At 45.2% G+C, this 23564-nt stretch overlaps 3 non-coding genes across 3 annotated transcripts; all 3 read right to left on the bottom strand.

Annotated features, from left to right (window-relative positions):
- Nucleotides 1-900: 900 nt before the first annotated feature.
- On the bottom strand, nt 901-994 carry trnai-uau (transfer RNA isoleucine (anticodon UAU)). The gene is made up of 2 exons: nt 957-994; nt 901-936 (listed from the first exon to the last, which is right to left on the bottom strand). It is a non-coding gene; the product is annotated as a tRNA-Ile (tRNA).
- A 7978-nt stretch (nt 995-8972) lies between these two features.
- trnai-uau (transfer RNA isoleucine (anticodon UAU)) lies at nt 8973-9066 on the bottom strand. The gene is made up of 2 exons: nt 9029-9066; nt 8973-9008 (listed from the first exon to the last, which is right to left on the bottom strand). It is a non-coding gene; the product is annotated as a tRNA-Ile (tRNA).
- A 5545-nt stretch (nt 9067-14611) lies between these two features.
- Nucleotides 14612-14705, bottom strand: trnai-uau (transfer RNA isoleucine (anticodon UAU)). The gene is made up of 2 exons: nt 14668-14705; nt 14612-14647 (listed from the first exon to the last, which is right to left on the bottom strand). It is a non-coding gene; the product is annotated as a tRNA-Ile (tRNA).
- Nucleotides 14706-23564: the final 8859 nt, after the last annotated feature.

The following is a 23564-nucleotide window of genomic DNA, read 5'->3' as shown; positions in this document are numbered from 1 at the left end:
GCTCACAGATTACACCACAGTATCCATTAACAACACTCTCACTGATCACCATATTTTGCACAAACGGAGCTGTACGATATTCGGACCAATACAATATTGCCATTCAGGTACCTGGCTAGCTCAGTCGGTAGAGCATGAGATTCTTAATCTCAGGGTCGTGGGTTCGAGCCCCACGTTGGGTGATTATTTTCTCAGCCGATGTACCAACTCACTTCGCGAAAAGCCAACCGCTTGGATTTTCGAGCAGGCTTGCCATCCTCCATTGCTGATGTGTCAGGCATTGCTGGTAATGCAGAAGACTATGGACTTGAATCGTAGCTGTGCCTGTAGTCTGACCTGTTATCTCAATGACATACCAATTACTTATGAAATAGATTGAATAAATGCTCCTTTTCTGGACAAGAAATAGACAGGGAGAGGGTTCAAGAAGAATACTTGCTCCTGGGGAGGCTCAAACCCACAACCTCGGCATTTGCTGCGCTGCATACTGCTGTATAAGTACCAGGCGCAAACCGACTGAACCACAGGAGCTATGCAAAGCATGCTTACTGATCACCATATTTTGCACCAACAGATCTGTACGATATTCAGTCCAAGTCAGTACTACAATTGACCTGCCTGTCATCTAATTGCTGTATACTGCTGTATAAGTACAACACGCTCACAGATTACACCACAGTATCCATTAACAACACTCTCACTGATCACCATATTTTGCACAAACGGAGCTGTATGATATTCGGACCAATACAATATTGTCATTGAGGTACCTGGCTAGCTCAGTCGGTAGAGCATGAGACTCTTAATCTCAATGACATACCAGTTCCTTATGAAATAGATTGAATAAATCCTATTTTTCTAGACAAGAAATAGACAGGTAGAGGGTTCAAGAAAAGCACTTGCTCCTGGTGAGGCTCAAACTCACAACCTCGGCATTGCTTCGTTGCATACTGCTGTATAAGTACCACACGCTAACCGACTGCGCCACAGGAGCTATGCAAAGCATGCTTACTGATCACCATATTTTGCACAAACGGAGCTGTACGGTATACGGTCCAAGTCAGTACTACAATTGATGTACCTGGCTAGCTCAGTCGGTAGAGCATGAGCCTCTTAATCTCAGGGCCGTGGGTTGAGCCCCGCGTAGTTCGATTATTTTCTCTGCCGAAGTACCAACTCACTTCGCAAACAGCCAACCGCTTGGATTTTCGAGCAGGCTTGCCCTCCTGCATTGCTGATGTGTCAGGCATTGCTGGTAATGCAGAAGACTATACATTTGAATAGTAGTTGTCCCTGCACTCTGACCTGTTATCTCAATGACATACCAATTAATTATGAAACGTCCTCCTAAGTGTATTGAATAAAATGCTCCTTTTCTGGAGAAGAAATAGACAGGGAGAGGGTTCAAGAAGAATACTTGCTCCTGGTGGAGCTTGAACGCACAACCTTGTCATCTAATTGCTGTATACTGCTGTATAAGTACAACACGCTCACAGATTACACCACAGTATCCATTAACAACACTCTCACTGATCACCATGTTTTGCACAAACGGAGCTGTACGATATTTTTCTCTGCCGAAGTACCAACTCACTTCGCGAACAGCCAACCGCTTGGATTTTCGAGCAGGCTTGCCATCCTGCATTGCTGATCTGTCGGGCATTGCTGGTAATGCAGAAGACTATACTTTTGAATAGTAGCTGTCCCTCTACTCTGACCTGTTATTGCAATGACATACCACAATTGACCTGCCTGGCAAGCTCAGACATTTGAGCATGAGCCTCTTAACCTCAGAATCGTAGGGTCGATACCACAAATGGGGTGATTCTTGTCTGAGCCGAAGCACCAACTGACTTTGCAAACAGCCATTCACCTGGACTTTCGAGCAGGCTTGCCAACTTGCATTGCTGACGTGTCAGGCATAGCTGGTGATACAGAAGACTATGGACTTGAATCGTAGCTGTGCCTGTAGTCTGACCTGTTATCTCAATGACATACCAATTACTTATGAAATAGATTGAATAAATGCTCCTTTTCTGGACAAGAAATAGACAGGGAGAGGGTTCAAGAAGAATACTTGCTCCTGGTGGAGCTTGAACGCACAACCTTGTCATCTAATTGCTGTATACTGCTGTATAAGTACAACACGCTCACAGATTACACCACAGTATCCATTAATAACACTCTCACTGATCACCATATTTTGCACAAACGGAGCTGTACGATATTCGGACCAATACAAGATTACCATTGAGGTACCTGGCTAGCTCAGTCGGTAGAGCATGAGACTCTTAATCTCAGGGTCGTGGGTTCGAGCCCCACGTTGGGTGATTATTTTCTCTGCCAAAGTACCAACTCACTTCGCGAACAGCCAACCGCTTGGATTTTCGAGCAGGCTTGCCATCCTGCATTGCTGATGTGTCAGGCATTGCTGGTAATGCAGAAGACTATGGACTTGAATCGTAGCTGTGCCTGTAGTCTGATCTGTTATCTCAATTACATACCAATTACTTATGAAACGTCCTCCTAAGTGTATTGAATAAAATGCTCCTTTTCTGGAGAAGAAATAGACAGGGAGAGGGTTCAAGAAGAATACTTGCTCCTGGTGGAGCTTGAACGCACAACCTTGTCATCTAATTGCTGTATACTGCTGTATAAGTACAACACGCTCACAGATTACACCACAGTATCCATTAACAACACTCTCACTGATCACCATGTTTTGCACAAACGGAGCTGTACGATATTTTTCTCTGCCGAAGTACCAACTCACTTCGCGAACAGCCAACCGCTTGGATTTTCGAGCAGGCTTGCCATCCTGCATTGCTGATCTGTCAGGCATTGCTGGTAATGCATAAGACTATACATTTGAATAGTAGCTGTCCCTCTACTCTGACCTGTTATTGCAATGACATACCACAATTGACCTGCCTGGCAAGCTCAGACATTTGAGCATGAGCCTCTTAACCTCAGAATCGTAGGGTCGATACCACAAATGGGGTGATTCTTGTCTGAGCCGAAGCACCAACTCACTTTGCAAACAGCCATTCACCTGGACTTTCGAGCAGGCTTGCCACCTTGCATTGCTGACGTGTCAGGCATAGCTGGTGATACAGAAGACTATGGACTTGAATCGTAGCTGTGCCTGTAGTCTGACCTGTTATCTCAATGACATACCAATTACTTATGAAATAGATTGAATAAATGCTCCTTTTCTGGACAAGAAATAGACAGGGAGAGGGTTCAAGAAGAATACTTGCTCCTGGTGGAGCTTGAACGCACAACCTTGTCATCTAATTGCTGTATACTGCTGTATAAGTACAACACGCTCACAGATTACACCACAGTATCCATTAACAACACTCTCACTGATCACCATATTTTGCACAAACGGAGCTGTACGATATTCGGACCAATACAAGATTACCACTGAGGTACCTGGCTAGCTCAGTCGGTAGAGCATGAGACTCTTAATCTCAGGGTCGTGGGTTCGAGCCCCACGTTGGGTGATTATTTTCTCTGCCAAAGTACCAACTCACTTCGCGAACAGCCAACCGCTTGGATTTTCGAGCAGGCTTGCCATCCTGCATTGCTGATGTGTCAGGAATTGCTGGTAATGCAGAAGCCTATACTTTTGAATAGTAGCTGTCCCTGCACTCTGACCTGTTATCGCAATGACTTACCAATTACTTATGAAATAGATTGAATAAATCCTCTTTTTCTGGACAAGAAATAGACAGGCAGAGGGTTCAAGAAAAGAAGTTGCTCCTGGGGAGGCTCAAACCCACAACCTCGGCATTTGCTGCGCTGCATACTGCTGTATAAGTACCAGGCGCAAACAGACTGAACCACAGGAGCTATGCAAAGCATGCTTACTGATCACCATATTTTGCACCAACAGATCTGTACGATATTCAGTCCAAGTCAGTACTACAATTGACCTGCCTGTCATCTAATTGCTGTATACTGCTGTATAAATACAACACGCTCACAGATTACACCACAGTATCCATTAACAACACTCTCACTGATCACCATATTTTGCACAAACGGAGCTGTACGATATTCGGACCAATACAATATTGTCGTTGAGGTACCTGGCTAGCTCAGTCGGTAGAGCATGAGACTCTTAATAATCTCAGGGTCGTGGGTTCGAGCCCCACGTTGGGTGATTATTTTCTCAACCGATGTACCAACTCACTTCGCGAAAAGCCAACCGCTTGGATTTTCGAGCAGGCTTGCCATCCTGCATTGCTGATGTGTCAGGCATTGCTGGTAATGCAGAAGACTATGGATTTGAATCGTAGCTGTGCCTGTAGTCTGACCTGTTATCTCAATGACATACCAATTACTTATGAAATAGATTGAATAAATGCTCCTTTTCTGGACAAGAAATAGACAGGGAGAGGGTTCAAGAAGAATACTTGCTCCTGGTGGAGCTTGAACGCACAACCTTGTCATCTAATTGTTGTATACTGCTGTATAAGTACAACACGCTCACAGATTACACCACAGTATCCATTAACAACACTCTCACTGATCACCATATTTTGCACAAACGGAGCTGTACGATATTCGGACCAATACAAGATTACCATTGAGGTACCTGGCTAGCTCAGTCGGTAGAGCATGAGACTCTTAATCTCAGGGTCGTGGGTTCGAGTCCCACGTTGGGTGATTATTTTCTCAGCCGATGTACCAACTCACTTCGCGAAAAGCCAACCGCTTGGATTTTCCAGCAGGCTGCATTGCTGATGTGTCAGGCATTGCTGGTAATGCAGAAGACTATGGACTTGAATCGTAGCTGTGCCTGTAGTCTGACCTGTTATCTCAATGACATACCAATTACTTATGAAATAGATTGAAAAAATGCTCCTTTTCTGGACAAGAAATAGACAGGGAGAGGGTTCAAGAAGAATACTTGCTCCTGGTGGAGCTTGAACGCACAACCTTGTCATCTAATTGCTGTATACTGCTGTATAAGTACAACACGCTCACAGATTACACCACAGTATCCATTAACAACACTCTCACTGATCACCATATTTTGCACAAACGGAGCTGTACGATATTCGGACTAATACAATATTATCATAGAGGTACCCGGCTAGCTCAGTCGGTAGAGCATGAGACTTTAAATCTCAGGGTTGTGGGTTCGAGCCCCACGTTGGGTGATCATTTTCTCTGCCAAAGTACCAACTCACTTTGCCAACAGCCAACAGCTTGGATTTTCGAGCAGTCTTGCATTGCTGATGTGTCAGGCATTGCTGGTAATGCAGAAGACTATATATTTGAATAGTAGCTGTCCCTGCACTCTGACCTGTTTCTGCAATGACATACCAATTACTTATGAAATAGATTGAATAAATCCTCTTTTTCTGGACAAGAAATAGACAGGCAGAGGGTTCAAGAAAAGAAGTTGCTCCTGGTGAGGCTCGAACCCACAAACTCGGCATTTGCTGCACTGCATATTGCTGTATAAGTACAACATGCCAACCGACTGAACCACAGGAGCTATGCAAATCATGCTTACTTATCACCATATTTTGCACCAACATATCTGTACGATATTCGGTCCAAGTCAGTACTACAATTGACCTGCCTGGCAAGCTCAGACATTTGAGCATGAGCCTCTTAACCTCAGAATCGTAGGGTCGATACCACAAATGGGGTGATTCTTGTGTGAGCCGAAGCACCAACTCACTTTGCAAACAGCCATTCACCTGGACTTTCTAGCAGGCTTGCCACCTTGCATTGCTGACGTGTCAGGCATAGCTGGTGATACAGAAGACTATGGACTTGAATCGTAGCTGTGCCTGTAGTCTGATCTGTTATCTCAATGACATACCAATTACTTATGAAATAGATTGAATAAATGGTCTTTTTCTGGACAAGAAATAGACAGGGAGAGGGTTCAAGAAGAATACTTGCTCCTGGTGGAACTTGAACGCACAACATTGTCATCTAATTGCTGTATACTGCTGTATAAGTACAACACGCTCACAGATTACACCACAGTATCCATTAACAACACTCTCACTGATCACCATATTTTGCACAAACGGAGCTGTACGATATTCGGACCAATACAAGATTACCACTGAGGTACCTGGCTAGCTCAGTCGGTAGAGCATGAGACTCTTAATCTCAGGGTCGTGGGTTCGAGCCCCACGTTGGGTGATTATTTTCTCTGCCAAAGTACCAACTCACTTCGCGAACAGCCAACCGCTTGGATTTTCGAGCAGGCTTGCCATCCTGCATTGCTGATGTGTCAGGCATTGCTGGTAATGCAGAAGACTATACTTTTGAATAGTAGCTGTCCCTGCACTCTGACCTGTTATCGCAATGACTTACCAATTACTTATGAAATAGATTGAATAAATCCTCTTTTTCTGGACAAGAAATAGACAGGCAGAGGGTTCAAGAAAAGAAGTTGCTCCTGGGGAGGCTCAAACCCACAACCTCAGCATTTGCTGCGCTGCATACTGCTGTATAAGTACCAGGCGCAAACCGACTGAACCACAGGAGCTATGCAAAGCATGCTTACTGATCACCATATTTTGCACCAACAGATCTGTACGATATTCAGTCCAAGTCAGTACTACAATTGACCTGCCTGTCATCTAATTGCTGCATACTGCTGTATAAGTACAACACGCTCACAGATTACACCACAGTATCCATTAACAACACTCTCACTGATCACCATATTTTGCACAAACGGAGCTGTACGATATTCGGACCAATACAATATTGCCATTGAGGTACCTGGCTAGCTCAGTCGGTAGAGCATGAGACTCTTAATCTCAGGGTCGTGGGTTTGAGTCCCACGTTGGGGTGATTATTTTCTCAGCCGATGTACCAACTCACTTCGCGAAAAGCCAACCGCTTGGATTTTCGAGCAGGCTTGCCATCCTGCATTGCTGATGTGTCAGGCATTGCTGGTAATGCAGAAGACTATGGACTTGAATCGTAGCTGTACCTGTAGTCTGACCTGTTATCTCAATGACATACCAATTACTTATGAAATAGATTGAATAAATGCTCCTTTTCTGGACAAGAAATAGACAGGGAGAGGGTTCAAGAAGAATACTTGCTCCTGGTGGAGCTTGAACGCACAACCTTGTCATCTAATTGCTGTATACTGCTGTATAAGTACAACACGCTCACAGATTACACCACAGAATCCATTAACAACACTCTCACTGATCACCATGTTTTGCACAAACGGAGCTGTACGATATTTTTCTCTGCCGAAGTACCAACTCACTTCGCGAACAGCCAACCGCTTGGATTTTCGAGCAGGCTTGCCATCCTGCATTGCTGATCTGTCAGGCATTGCTGGTAATGCATAAGACTATACATTTGAATAGTAGCTGTCCCTCTACTCTGACCTGTTATTGCAATGACTTACCAATTACTTATGAAATAGATTGAATAAATCCTCTTTTTCTGGACAAGAAATAGACAGGCAGAGGGTTCAAGAAAATAAGTTGCTCCTTGTGAGGCTCAAACCCACAACCTCGGCATTTGCTGCGCTGCATACTGCTGTATAAGTACCACACGCCAACCGACTGAACCACAGGAGCTATGCAAACCATGCTTACTGATCACCATATTTTGCACCAACATATCTGTACGATATTCGGTCCAAGTCAGTACTACAATTGACCTGCCTGGCAAGCTCAGACATTTGAGCATGAGCCTCTTAACCTCAGAATCGTAGGGTCGATACCACAAATGGGGTGATTCTTGTGTGAGCCGAAGCACCAACTCACTTTGCAAACAGCCATTCACCTGGACTTTCTAGCAGGCTTGCCACCTTGCATTGCTGACGTGTCAGGCATAGCTGGTGATACAGAAGACTATGGACTTGAATCGTAGCTGTGCCTGTAGTCTGATCTGTTATCTCAATGACATACCAATTACTTATGAAATAGATTGAATAAATGGTCTTTTTCTGGACAAGAAATAGACAGGGAGAGGGTTCAAGAAGAATACTTGCTCCTGGTGGAACTTGAACGCACAACATTGTCATCTAATTGCTGTATACTGCTGTATAAGTACAACACGCTCACAGATTACACCACAGTATCCATTAACAACACTCTCACTGATCACCATATTTTGCACAAACGGAGCTGTACGATATTCGGACCAATACAAGATTACCACTGAGGTACCTGGCTAGCTCAGTCGGTAGAGCATGAGACTCTTAATCTCAGGGTCGTGGGTTCGAGCCCCACGTTGGGTGATTATTTTCTCTGCCAAAGTACCAACTCACTTCGCGAACAGCCAACCGCTTGGATTTTCGAGCAGGCTTGCCATCCTGCATTGCTGATGTGTCAGGCATTGCTGGTAATGCAGAAGACTATACTTTTGAATAGTAGCTGTCCCTGCACTCTGACCTGTTATCGCAATGACTTACCAATTACTTATGAAATAGATTGAATAAATCCTCTTTTTCTGGACAAGAAATAGACAGGCAGAGGGTTCAAGAAAAGAAGTTGCTCCTGGGGAGGCTCAAACCCACAACCTCGGCATTTGCTGCGCTGCATACTGCTGTATAAGTACCAGGCGCAAACCGACTGAACCACAGGAGCTATGCAAAGCATGCTTACTGATCACCATATTTTGCACCAACAGATCTGTACGATATTCAGTCCAAGTCAGTACTACAATTGACCTGCCTGTCATCTAATTGCTGTATACTGCTGTATAAGTACAACACGCTCACAGATTACACCACAGTATCCATTAACAACACTCTCACTGATCACCATATTTTGCACAAACGGAGCTGTATGATATTCGGACCAATACAATATTGTCATTGAGGTACCTGGCTAGCTCAGTCGGTAGAGCATGAGACTCTTAATCTCAATGACATACCAGTTCCTTATGAAATAGATTGAATAAATCCTATTTTTCTAGACAAGAAATAGACAGGTAGAGGGTTCAAGAAAAGCACTTGCTCCTGGTGAGGCTCGAACTCACAACCTCGGCATTGCTTCGTTGCATACTGCTGTATAAGTACCACGCGCTAACCGACTGCGCCACAGGAGCTATGCAAAGCATGCTTACTGATCACCATACTTTGCACAAACGGAGCTGTACGGTATTCGGTCCAAGTCAGTACTACAATTGATGTACCTGGCTAGCTCAGTCGGTAGAGCATGAGACTTAATCTCAGGGACGTGGGTTGAGCCCCGCGTAGGTCGATTATTTTCTCTGCCGAAGTACCAACTCACTACGCAAACAGCCAACCGCTTGGATTTCCGAGCAGGCTTGCCACCCTGCATTGCTGACATGTCAGGCATAGCTGGTGATTCAGAAGACTATGGATTTGAATCCTAGCTGTGCCTGCACTCTGACCTGTTATCTCAATGACATACCAATTCATTTTGAAACGTCCTCCTAAGTGTATTGAATAAATGCTCCTTTTCTGGACAAGAAATAGACAGGGTTCAAGAAGAATACTTGCTCCTGGTCGGGCTTGAACTCACAACCTTGTCATCAATTTGCTATATATTACTGTATAAACACAATACGCTAACCGATTGCACCACAGGATCCACTAACAGCACTCTCACTGATGACCACATTTTCCACAAACGGAGCTGTACGATATTCTGACCAAGTCAATATTACCGTTGAGGTTCCTGAGTGGCTGATTCGTTGGAGAATGAGACTCTTAATCTCAGGGCCGTGGGTTGAGCCCCACGTTGTTCGATTCTTTTCTCTGCCGAAGCACCAACTCACTTCGCAAACAGCCCTCCGCTTGGACTTTCGAGCAGGCTTGTCCCCTGCATTGCTGACATGTCAGGCATAGCTGGTGATTCAGAAGACCATGGATTTGAATCCTAGCTGTGCCTGCACTCGGAAACATGGCTCACCGGAGAGATGCTATCGGAGTCGGTGCAGCCAGCTGGTTTCTCCACGCATCGCGCCGACAGAAACAAACATCTTTCTGGTAAGAAGAGGGGCGTCGGCGTATGCTTTATGGTTAACGAGACGTGGTGTGGTCACAACAACATACAGGAACTCAAGTCCTTCTGTTCACCTGATTTAGAATTCCTCACAATCAAATGTCGACCGTATTATCTACCAAGGGAATTCTCTTCTATTATAATCACAGCCGTATATATTCCTCCCCAAGCAGACACATCGATGGCTCTGAACAAACTTTATTTGACTCTTTGCAAACTGGAATCCACATATCCTGAGGCAGCATTCAATCTAGCTGGGGATTTTAACAAGGCTTATCTGAAAACAAGACTCCCTAAATTGTATCAGCATACCGATTGCGCAACCAGGGCTGGCAAAACCTTGGATCATTGCTATTCTAACTTCTGCGACGCATATAAGAACCTCACCCGCTCTCCTTTCGTAAAAGCTGACCACGACTCCATTTTGTTGCTCCCTGCCTACAAACAGAAACTAAAACAAGAAGCTCCCGCGCTGAGGTCTGTTCAACGCTGGTCCGACCAATCTGATTCCACACTCCAAGACTGCTTCCATCACGTGGACTGGGATATGTTTCGTATTGCGTCAGACAACAACATTGACGAATACGCTGATTCGGTGAGCGAGTTCATTAGAACGTGCGTTGAAGATGTCGTTCCCATAGCAACGATTAAAACATTCCCAAACCAGAAACCGTGGATTGATGGCAGCATTCGCGTGAAACTGAAAGCGCGAACCACTGCTTTTAATCAGGGCAAGGTGACCGGAAACATGAATGAATACAAACAGTGTAGCTATTCCCTCCGCAAGGCAATCAAACAAGCTAAGTGTCAATATAGAGACAAAGTAGAATCGCAATTCAACGGCTCAGACACAAGAAGTATGTGGCAGGGTCTACAGTCAATCACAGATTACAAAAAGAAAACCAGCCCAGTCACGGACCAGGATGCCTTGCTCCCAGGCAGACTAAGTAACTTTTTTGCCCGCTTTGAGGACAATACAGTGCCACTGACACGGCCCGCAACCAAAACTCTCCTTCACTGCAGCCGAGGTGAGTAAAACATTTAAACGTGTTAACCCTCGCAAGGCTGCAGGCCCAGACGGCATCCCCAGCCGCGCCCTCAGAGCATGCGCAGACCAGCTGGCTGGTGTGTTTACGGACATATTCAATCAATCCCTATACCAGTCTGCTGTTCCCACATGCTTCAAGAGGGCCACCATTGTTCCGGTTCCCAAGAAAGCTAAGGTAACTGAGCTAAACGACTACCGCCCCGTAGCACTCACTTCCGTCATCATGAAGTGCTTTGAGAGACTAGTCAAGGACCATATCACCTCCACCCTACCTGACACCCTAGACCCACTCCAATTTGCTTACCGCCCAAATAGGTCCACAGACGATGCAATCTCAACCACACTGCCCTAACCCATCTGGACAAGAGGAATACCTATGTGAGAATGCTGTTCATCGACTACAGCTCAGCATTTAACACCATAGTGCCCTCCTAACTCGTCATCAAGCTCAAGACCCTGGGTCTCGACCCCGCCCTGTGTAACTGGGTACTGGACTTCCTGACGGGCCACCCCCAGGTGGTGAGGGTAGGCATCAACATCTCCACCCCGCTGATTCTCAACACTCGGGCCCCACAACGGTGCGTTCTGAGCCCTCTCCTGTACTCCCTGTTCACCCACGACTGCGTGGCCACGCACGCCTCCAACTCACTCAATCATCAAGTTTGCGGACGACACAACAGTGGTAGGCTTGATTACCAACAACGACGAGACGGCCTACAGGGAGGAGGTGAGGGCCCTCGGAGTGTGGTGTCAGGAAAATAACCTCACACTCAACGTTGGGTGATTATTTTCTCTGCCAAAGTACCAACTCACTTCGCGAACAGCCAACCGCTTGGATTTTCGAGCAGGCTTGCCATCCTGCATTGCTGATGTGTCAGGCATTGCTGGTAATGCAGAAGACTATACTTTTGAATAGTAGCTGTCCCTGCACTCTGACCTGTTATCGCAATGACTTACCAATGACTTATGAAATAGATTGAATAAATCCTCTTTTTCTGGACAAGAAATAGACAGGCAGAGGGTTCAAGAAAAGAAGTTGCTCCTGGGGAGGCTCAAACCCACAACCTCGGCATTTGCTGCGCTGCATACTGCTGTATAAGTACCAGGCGCAAACCGACCGAACCACAGGAGCTATGCAAAGCATGCTTACTGATCACCATATTTTGCACCAACAGATCTGTACGATATTCAGTCCAAGTCAGTACTACAATTGACCTGCCTGTCATCTAATTGCTGCATACTGCTGTATAAGTACAACACGCTCACAGATTACACCACAGTATCCATTAACAACACTCTCACTGATCACCATATTTTGCACAAACGGAGCTGTACGATATTCGGACCAATACAATATTGCCATTGAGGTACCTGGCTAGCTCAGTCGGTAGAGCATGAGACTCTTAATCTCAGGGTCGTGGGTTCGAGTCCCACGTTGGTTGATTATTTTCTCAGCCGATGTACCAACTCACTTCGCGAAAAGCCAACCGCTTGGATTTTTGAGCAGGCTTGCCATCCTGCATTGCTGATGTGTCAGGCATTGCTGGTAATGCAGAAGACTATGGACTTGAATCGTAGCTGTACCTGTAGTCTGACCTGTTATCTCAATGACATACCAATTACTTATGAAATAGATTGAATAAATGCTCCTTTTCTGGACAAGAAATAGACAGGGAGAGGGTTCAAGAAGAATACTTGCTCCTGGTGGAGCTTGAACGCACAACCTTGTCATCTAATTGCTGTATACTGCTGTATAAGTACAACACGCTCACAGATTACACCACAGAATCCATTAACAACACTCTCACTGATCACCATGTTTTGCACAAACGGAGCTGTACGATATTTTTCTCTGCCGAAGTACCAACTCACTTCGCGAACAGCCAACCGCTTGGATTTTCGAGCAGGCTTGCCATCCTGCATTGCTGATCTGTCAGGCATTGCTGGTAATGCAGAAGACTATACATTTGAATAGTAGCTGTCCCTCTACTCTGACCTGTTATTGCAATGACTTACCAATTACTTATGAAATAGATTGAATAAATCCTCTTTTTCTGGACAAGAAATAGACAGGCAGAGGGTTCAAGAAAATAAGTTGCTCCTTGTGAGGCTCAAACCCACAACCTCGGCATTTGCTGCGCTGCATACTGCTGTATAAGTACCACACGCCAACCGACTGAACCACAGGAGCTATGCAAACCATGCTTACTGATCACCATATTTTGCACCAACATATCTGTACGATATTCGGTCCAAGTCAGTACTACAATTGACCTGCCTGGCAAGCTCAGACATTTGAGCATGAGCCTCTTAACCTCAGAATCGTAGGGTCGATACCACAAATGGGGTGATTCTTGTGTGAGCCGAAGCACCAACTCACTTTGCAAACAGCCATTCACCTGGACTTTCTAGCAGGCTTGCCACCTTGCATTGCTGACGTGTCAGGCATAGCTGGTGATACAGAAGACTATGGACTTGAATCGTAGCTGTGCCTGTAGTCTGATCTGTTATCTCAATGACATACCAATTACTTATGAAATAGATTGAATAAATGGTCTTTTTCTGGACAAGAAATAGACAGGGAGAGGGTTCAAGAAGAATACTTGCTCCTGGTGGAACTTGAACGCACAACATTGTCATCTAATTGCTGTATACTGCTGTATAAGTACAACACGCTCACAGATTACACCACAGTATCCATTAACAACACTCTCACTGATCACCATATTTTGCACAAACGGAGCTGTACGATATTCGGACCAATACAAGATTACCACTGAGGTACCTGGCTAGCTCAGTCGGTAGAGCATGAGACTCTTAATCTCAGGGTCGTGGGTTCGAGCCCCACGTTGGGTGATTATTTTCTCTGCCAAAGTACCAACTCACTTCGCGAACAGCCAACCGCTTGGATTTTCGAGCAGGCTTGCCATCCTGCATTGCTGATGTGTCAGGCATTGCTGGTAATGCAGAAGACTATACTTTTGAATAGTAGCTGTCCCTGCACTCTGACCTGTTATCGCAATGACTTACCAATTACTTATGAAATAGATTGAATAAATCCTCTTTTTCTGGACAAGAAATAGACAGGCAGAGGGTTCAAGAAAAGAAGTTGCTCCTGGGGAGGCTCAAACCCACAACCTCGGCATTTGCTGCGCTGCATACTGCTGTATAAGTACCAGGCGCAAACCGACTGAACCACAGGAGCTATGCAAAGCATGCTTACTGATCACCATATTTTGCACCAACAGATCTGTACGATATTCAGTCCAAGTCAGTACTACAATTGACCTGCCTGTCATCTAATTGCTGTATACTGCTGTATAAGTACAACACGCTCACAGATTACACCACAGTATCCATTAACAACACTCTCACTGATCACCATATTTTGCACAAACGGAGCTGTATGATATTCGGACCAATACAATATTGTCATTGAGGTACCTGGCTAGCTCAGTCGGTAGAGCATGAGACTCTTAATCTCAATGACATACCAGTTCCTTATGAAATAGATTGAATAAATCCTATTTTTCTAGACAAGAAATAGACAGGTAGAGGGTTCAAGAAAAGCACTTGCTCCTGGTGAGGCTCGAACTCACAACCTCGGCATTGCTTCGTTGCATACTGCTGTATAAGTACCACGCGCTAACCGACTGCGCCACAGGAGCTATGCAAAGCATGCTTACTGATCACCATACTTTGCACAAACGGAGCTGTACGGTATTCGGTCCAAGTCAGTACTACAATTGATGTACCTGGCTAGCTCAGTCGGTAGAGCATGAGACTTAATCTCAGGGACGTGGGTTGAGCCCCGCGTAGGTCGATTATTTTCTCTGCCGAAGTACCAACTCACTACGCAAACAGCCAACCGCTTGGATTTCCGAGCAGGCTTGCCACCCTGCATTGCTGACATGTCAGGCATAGCTGGTGATTCAGAAGACTATGGATTTGAATCCTAGCTGTGCCTGCACTCTGACCTGTTATCTCAATGACATACCAATTCATTTTGAAACGTCCTCCTAAGTGTATTGAATAAATGCTCCTTTTCTGGACAAGAAATAGACAGGGTTCAAGAAGAATACTTGCTCCTGGTCGGGCTTGAACTCACAACCTTGTCATCAATTTGCTATATATTACTGTATAAACACAATACGCTAACCGATTGCACCACAGGATCCACTAACAACACTCTCACTGATGACCACATTTTCCACAAACGGAGCTGTACGATATTCTGACCAAGTCAATATTACCGTTGAGGTTCCTGAGTGGCTGATTCGTTGGAGAATGAGACTCTTAATCTCAGGGCCGTGGGTTGAGCCCCACGTTGTTCGATTCTTTTCTCTGCCGAAGCACCAACTCACTTCGCAAACAGCCCTCCGCTTGGACTTTCGAGCAGGCTTGTCCCCTGCATTGCTGACGTGTCAGGCATAGCTGGTGATTCAGAAGACCATGGATTTGAATCCTAGCTGTGCCTGCACTCGGAAACATGGCTCACCGGAGAGATGCTATCGGAGTCGGTGCAGCCAGCTGGTTTCTCCACGCATCGCGCCGACAGAAACAAACATCTTTCTGGTAAGAAGAGGGGCGTCGGCGTATGCTTTATGGTTAACGAGACGTGGTGTGGTCACAACAACATACAGGAACTCAAGTCCTTCTGTTCACCTGATTTAGAATTCCTCACAATCAAATGTATTATCTACCAAGGGAATTCTCTTCTATTATAATCACAGCCGTATATATTCCTCCCCAAGCAGACACATCGATGGCTCTGAACAAACTTTATTTGACTCTTTGCAAACTGGAATCCACATATCCTGAGGCAGCATTCAATCTAGCTGGGGATTTTAACAAGGCTTATCTGAAAACAAGACTCCCTAAATTGTATCAGCATACCGATTGCGCAACCAGGGCTGGCAAAACCTTGGATCATTGCTATTCTAACTTCTGCGACGCATATAAGAACCTCACCCGCTCTCCTTTCGTAAAAGCTGACCACGACTCCATTTTGTTGCTCCCTGCCTACAAACAGAAACTAAAACAAGAAGCTCCCGCGCTGAGGTCTGTTCAACGCTGGTCCGACCAATCTGATTCCACACTCCAAGACTGCTCTCATCACGTGGACTGGGATATGTTTCGTATTGCGTCAGACAACAACATTGACGAATACGCTGATTCGGTGAGCGAGTTCATTAGAACGTGCGTTGAAGATGTCGTTCCCATAGCAACGATTAAAACATTCCCAAACCAGAAACCGTGGATTGATGGCAGCATTCGCGTGAAACTGAAAGCGCGAACCACTGCTTTTAATCAGGGCAAGGTGACCGGAAACATGAATGAATACAAACAGTGTAGCTATTCCCTCCGCAAGGCAATCAAACAAGCTAAGTGTCAATATAGAGACAAAGTAGAATCGCAATTCAACGGCTCAGACACAAGAAGTATGTGGCAGGGTCTACAGTCAATCACAGATTACAAAAAGAAAACCAGCCCAGTCACGGACCAGGATGCCTTGCTCCCAGGCAGACTAAGTAACTTTTTTGCCCGCTTTGAGGACAATACAGTGCCACTGACACGGCCCGCAACCAAAACTCTCCTTCACTGCAGCCGAGGTGAGTAAAACATTTAAACGTGTTAACCCTCGCAAGGCTGCAGGCCCAGACGGCATCCCCAGCCGCGCCCTCAGAGCATGCGCAGACCAGCTGGCTGGTGTGTTTACGGACATATTCAATCAATCCCTATACCAGTCTGCTGTTCCCACATGCTTCAAGAGGGCCACCATTGTTCCGGTTCCCAAGAAAGCTAAGGTAACTGAGCTAAACGACTACCGCCCCGTAGCACTCACTTCCGTCATCATGAAGTGCTTTGAGAGACTAGTCAAGGACCATATCACCTCCACCCTACCTGACACCCTAGACCCACTCCAATTTGCTTACCGCCCAAATAGGTCCACAGACGATGCAATCTCAACCACACTGCCCTAACCCATCTGGACAAGAGGAATACCTATGTGAGAATGCTGTTCATCGACTACAGCTCAGCATTTAACACCATAGTGCCCTCCTAACTCGTCATCAAGCTCAAGACCCTGGGTCTCGACCCCGCCCTGTGTAACTGGGTACTGGACTTCCTGACGGGCCACCCCCAGGTGGTGAGGGTAGGCATCAACATCTCCACCCCGCTGATTCTCAACACTCGGGCCCCACAACGGTGCGTTCTGAGCCCTCTCCTGTACTCCCTGTTCACCCACGACTGCGTGGCCACGCACGCCTCCAACTCACTCAATCATCAAGTTTGCGGACGACACAACAGTGGTAGGCTTGATTACCAACAACGACGAGACGGCCTACAGGGAGGAGGTGAGGGCCCTCGGAGTGTGGTGTCAGGAAAATAACCTCACACTCAACGTTGGGTGATTATTTTCTCTGCCAAAGTACCAACTCACTTCGCGAACAGCCAACCGCTTGGATTTTCGAGCAGGCTTGCCATCCTGCATTGCTGATGTGTCAGGCATTGCTGGTAATGCAGAAGACTATACTTTTGAATAGTAGCTGTCCCTGCACTCTGACCTGTTATCGCAATGACTTACCAATTACTTATGAAATAGATTGAATAAATCCTCTTTTTCTGGACAAGAAATAGACAGGCAGAGGGTTCAAGAAAATAAGTTGCTCCTGGGGAGGCTCAAACCCACAACCTCGGCATTTGCTGCGCTGCATACTGCTGTATAAGTACCAGGCGCAAACCGACTGAACCACAGGAGCTATGCAAAGCATGCTTACTGATCACCATATTTTGCACCAACAGATCTGTACGATATTCAGTCCAAGTCAGTACTACAATTGACCTGCCTGTCATCTAATTGCTGCATACTGCTGTATAAGTACAACACGCTCACAGATTACACCACAGTATCCATTAACAACACTCTCACTGATCACCATATTTTGCACAAACGGAGCTGTACGATATTCGGACCAATACAATATTGCCATTGAGGTACCTGGCTAGCTCAGTCGGTAGAGCATGAGACTCTTAATCTCAGGGTCGTGGGTTTGAGTCCCACGTTGGGGTGATTATTTTCTCAGCCGATGTACCAACTCACTTCGCGAAAAGCCAACCGCTTGGATTTTCGAGCAGGCTTGCCATCCTGCATTGCTGATGTGTCAGGCATTGCTGGTAATGCAGAAGACTATGGACTTGAATCGTAGCTGTACCTGTAGTCTGACCTGTTATCTCAATGACATACCAATTACTTATGAAATAGATTGAATAAATGCTCCTTTTCTGGACAAGAAATAGACAGGGAGAGGGTTCAAGAAGAATACTTGCTCCTGGTGGAGCTTGAACGCACAACCTTGTCATCTAATTGCTGTATACTGCTGTATAAGTACAACACGCTCACAGATTACACCACAGAATCCATTAACAACACTCTCACTGATCACCATGTTTTGCACAAACGGAGCTGTACGATATTTTTCTCTGCCGAAGTACCAACTCACTTCGCGAACAGCCAACCGCTTGGATTTTCGAGCAGGCTTGCCATCCTGCATTGCTGATCTGTCAGGCATTGCTGGTAATGCATAAGACTATACATTTGAATAGTAGCTGTCCCTCTACTCTGACCTGTTATTGCAATGACTTACCAATTACTTATGAAATAGATTGAATAAATCCTCTTTTTCTGGACAAGAAATAGACAGGCAGAGGGTTCAAGAAAATAAGTTGCTCCTTGTGAGGCTCAAACCCACAACCTCGGCATTTGCTGCGCTGCATACTGCTGTATAAGTACTGTTAGTGTTCAAAAACTGGAGAGTTGAGACCAAATCACGGACGCTGGACAGAGTGGATTTCAGTTGTAACAAAAGACAGTTTTAATGAGTCAGAGATATCTTGTCCCGCAGTTTTACGTGCACGGACCTAGTTCACATAACTCGGCAAGGAGCCAGGTGAAAAAGAGGCCTATACAATGGTTACATACATTTTTATACATAGAATAAAGTAGGTGGAGTCTTGTCGTTTCGGTCTTCTTGACTGGTCGGAGGGTTGGAGGCGGGCCTTGCTCTAGCCAGAGCGGGCCCCATTGGTGCACAGCAAAAGTTCTTTGCTCTTGGGACAGGCCAGTTAGAGGGAGATGAGATGTGTGTTTATATAAGGAAGAGGGGGTCAGTCTTATGGCTGGGTGTATGTGTTCTTACTACGGAATGTCTTTGTTTATATGAGCTATGTGTATGAATATTTATATAACAAATCCCCCTCTTCACGTCTATTAGACGTGAAAACTATAGCAGAAAGGTGGCGGTTGCAATCGTGGGTATACATAAGGTGGTGCTCCTAACCTTGTCTGGTTTGCATGGTGGGTCTGTAGGTGTAGTGCTACGTTTGGGACGGGAGTGATTGGAGGGAGTGATATCAGGAAAGGAGTTAGGGACATGTGTAGGGGTTGGTGTATGTGATGTGGCAGGGTGAAGTAGTTGTTCAATTAACCATGTGAAAGTCCTAGGGTTACTCCAAATATCAGTATGAATATCACAAATAAGGGACCAGATATCCCCAGCCTCACCCAGAGAGGGAGAAATTTCCCTCTAACTGGGCGAGGTTCCCTTCTCAGGGGAGGCGGAGTTTGATGCCGCATCACCTGAGGAAGGAGTGTCTTCATTTGGAATCGAATTTAGGCCGCTCAAATCAGCTCTGACTTCAGTCAGTGTTCTAGAAGGAATTGGGGCTGGGGTGCAATGTGTAAGGCGGTGCCAAGGTGTGCCTGATTTACCTTTGACCTGGACTGAGTGTGAAGTAACCTCCTTCACTTCGTACGGTCCAGTCCACCTGGGTTCCAGCCACTTTCTCTTGTGGACTGTAACCCTCACCCCGTCACCAACCTTTACCTTCAGTAGTGTCGTGTCCCCCGGCAGCTCCCCCTCCTGGACCTTGTGAACCTGGGTAGAGAGTGCTGCAGAGAGAACCGTCAGTTTTTTCACATAATTAGACATTACAATTTGTTGTACATCAAGGGCGGGCATATGACCTCCCTCCCTTGGTGGACCATGCATGACTCTACCAGTCATTATCCCAAAGCTATCTTAGCTTTTGGTTTGACGTTCCACCAGATTTTGGGATTGGGGCCTGTACACAGATCCAAATCTGTGGGTTATGCCAAATCTTTCTTCCACCTGTCTCAGGTGTTTGTTAAATGTGAGCCATTTGTCAAATTTGATTTGTCTTGGGATGCCATACCTGGGTATTAGTTTGGTTTGTAGCCACTTAAAGACTGACCTAGTATCCTCCCCTTTTGTTAGTATTGCCTCTACCCATTTGGAGAACCTATCTACTATGACTAGGAGATAGAGTTTGCCTTTAGATACATTTTCGGGGCCCATGTCGGTGTAGTCTATACTAATATCCTGAAAACATGCATTAGGTATTACGTATGAGCCCATTGGTGTTTGATATGGTGTCTTTGGGTTGTGTCTGTCACAACCATTGCATTCGTCACAAAATAAATCATCGTCATAAAATAAGTCAGTCATATTTTTTATGTGAGGGTGCCACCAGATGTGCGAGGCCTTTTTGGAGGGTCTTTAGTTTGCCTTCGTGTGTGGGGCCATGTGTTTCTCATAAAAGTTCTGGGTCCATCAGTGTGGCCTGCTTCATGGGCATGGGCTGAGTCTGTATAGATATTCAGTCTTTCCTTTTCCTCTGATGAGGACCTGCGTCAATCCGATGATTTCAGCTAATTTGGCCGATGCTGGTTGAGGGATGATGGCTGATTGAAGGGTGACATCACGAGGTGAGCTGTTTTTTTTTTTCAATAGCTTTTGCTACTGCAGCAACGTATCTGGAGCATGTTGACTGTCCTACCTCAATGTGGTCAAGTTTGAAGAGTAGTACATCAAGACCCTTCTCTCCCCCTCTTGTTTCTGGAATAGGACGGATGAGGTGAATCCTTCCCTTCCAGAAACATCCAAATGGAACTTGTTCTTGTAGTCAGGTGCAGTCAGAGCTGCTGCCGCTGATAGATCCGTTTTCAGGAGTGCTATGGCTGTTGATGCTTCAGCCGTCCAGGCCAGGGGTGCATGGAGGTTCCTTGATCGTAGGATGACCGGTGCTGCCACCCCCTCTGGGCCACACCCAATGGTACAACACCTGATAGGTGGGGTCAGGTGCATCATGTCTTCGTCCCAGTCTGCAGTGAAGAGGCAGTCATCAGTTTCTGTTGCATTGAGTGTGCAATGGATCTCAGCTTGGGGAGTCTTATATGGGTGCAGAGTGTAGATTTGAGCTTTCAGTTGGTTGAACTTAAACTGGATGTGAGGGGTGGCAGGCCCTGTGGGTAGGCATTTTAGCCAGTACACTTCTTGGGCTTCAGACAGTGTGGTCATCGGCAGGAGTGGCATCCTCATCATTCTTACTGGGTGATCAGGTGTTGAAGTGGGAGGGTTGGTTGTAATCTTGCTGCTCCTGCTGCATGTGTCTAGGAGAGGGTCCTCTTCCTCTTCCTGGTGCCCCTCCACGTCCTCTTCCTCTTTCTCTCCATTGCTGTTGCTGCGGGGAGAGTGGTTTCGTGCAATATCTGGCATAGTGACCTGGAATTCCTCAGTTATACCACTGGTAGTTTCCCCCTCTGTATGGTCCAGTGTAGGGGCCTCGTTGAGCCCGTTGCCGTTGCAGGATATACCGCTGTGGGGGAGGGTAATGGGGTGGTGGGGCTGCCTGCTGTTGGATCATCTGAGAGACAGTCTGTGCCACGATCTGAGTGTTCTCTGGCTGCTCCCCTTGGTCTTGAGTTTCTACTGCAATCATTTGTTTGGGCGTGATGGCTGCAGACATTTTATCTAAGTCGTCTGATAATGTGTATAATGCGTTATTTAGGTATATTCAATCCTTACTATGTGGTGTTTATTTCTATCGTTGTATGCTTAGCCTGTCCCTGGTCGAGACAAAGGGGGTTATCAGTATGTGACGCCCGCCACGTGTGTATTTCACCGGTATTTTATTTGAATTTGTTCAGCGATTCGTTTAGGTATTTTCTATAAATGATTCTGCGATTTCCTTTTGGAACAATATATCAGTGAATATATGCGGTTCTCTAACAATTTTCAGAGTAATTCTAGCTCTTTAGGAAATATAGATAGAATGTCTAGACAACTAAGAGTTGTTCAGTGAATTATTTAAATACTTTCTGTAAACAATTCAGTAAATTCCTTTATGAACTTATATCAGTAAATTCGAGCGATTCTATAGCAATTGTCAGAATAATTTTAAACTTTAGGCAATATCAACAGGAATGAAAAAAAACGAAAATCAGTATTCCATTCGATACTAAGGTGGCTTTGTCTACCAGCACGTGTGCATAATAGCCCAGTTACGTATCCCAACCTACTCCGCGACAAACGTTTCTTTCAATTTAATTTCCCCCATCTCCAAATCATGGAATGTCAACTCTGGTTCATCTTATGTTTATTGTTTGATGTGCAATAGCCACATCATTCCCGATCTCTGTCTAGTGGAAGGCCAAACTTACATATCCTATATCTATTCGACTACACCTCTAACATAACCAATTAAACAGTTTACAACTCATTCAATAGGATCTTTTACATGCAGATTCAGTCGATCTATTAATTAACTAAATCTCTAAACACAACCAATTAAACAGTTTAGAACTTATTCAATAGGAACTTTTACGCGCATACTACACTTCTACACAAAACCAATTAAACAGTAAGCACTTATTTAATAGGAACTTTTACATGCAGATTCAGTCGATCTATTAATTAACTAAATCTCTAAACACAACCAATTAAACAGTTTAGAACTTATTCAATAGGAACTTTTACGTGCATACTACACTTCTAAACAAAACCAATTAAACAGTAAGCACTTATTTAATAGGAACTTTTACATGCATACTACACTTCTAATAATAGGCCAATTGATAAAAAATAAAAATACAAATAAAAAATAAAAACGAGCAAAACAAGATCTCCCCGATCAATGTCTTAGGTTCTTATGTAAAAAATTTGGGCACCGATTCATACTCACGCCCAGTACTTTCTGATCAAAATTTGGTTTAGGCTATAATACAATATGCAGATTTCGATATAACGGGCTCTGCTCACCTTTATATAGAGCGCTCCGATCAGATTTCCTGAGGCAAGATGAATGGCTGGGGAAGTCACTCTTCCGTCTGATTTTTTAGCCGTGATCAGTCTCGTCCTCTCACACTAACTTATAATAGATCGAATTCAAGAATAACCAAACTCTGCTACCAATTCTGTTAGTGTTCAAAAACTGGAGAGTTGAGACCAAATCACGGACGCTGGACAGAGTGGATTTCAGTTGTAACAAAAGACAGTTTTAATGAGTCAGAGATATCTTGTCCCGCAGTTTTACGTGCACGGACCTAGTTCACATAACTCGGCAAGGAGCCAGGTGAAAAAGAGGCCTATACAATGGTTACATACATTTTTATACATAGAATAAAGTAGGTGGAGTCTTGTCGTTTCGGTCTTCTTGACTGGTCG

Source organism: Oncorhynchus mykiss, chromosome 20, assembly GCF_057628025.1.
Source record: "Oncorhynchus mykiss isolate SJ-2025 chromosome 20, ASM5762802v1, whole genome shotgun sequence".
Classification (NCBI taxonomy): domain Eukaryota; kingdom Metazoa; phylum Chordata; class Actinopteri; order Salmoniformes; family Salmonidae; genus Oncorhynchus; species Oncorhynchus mykiss.
The sequence above is the reverse complement of the archived record's forward strand: the minus strand, read 5'-3'. Positions and strand labels throughout refer to the sequence as shown.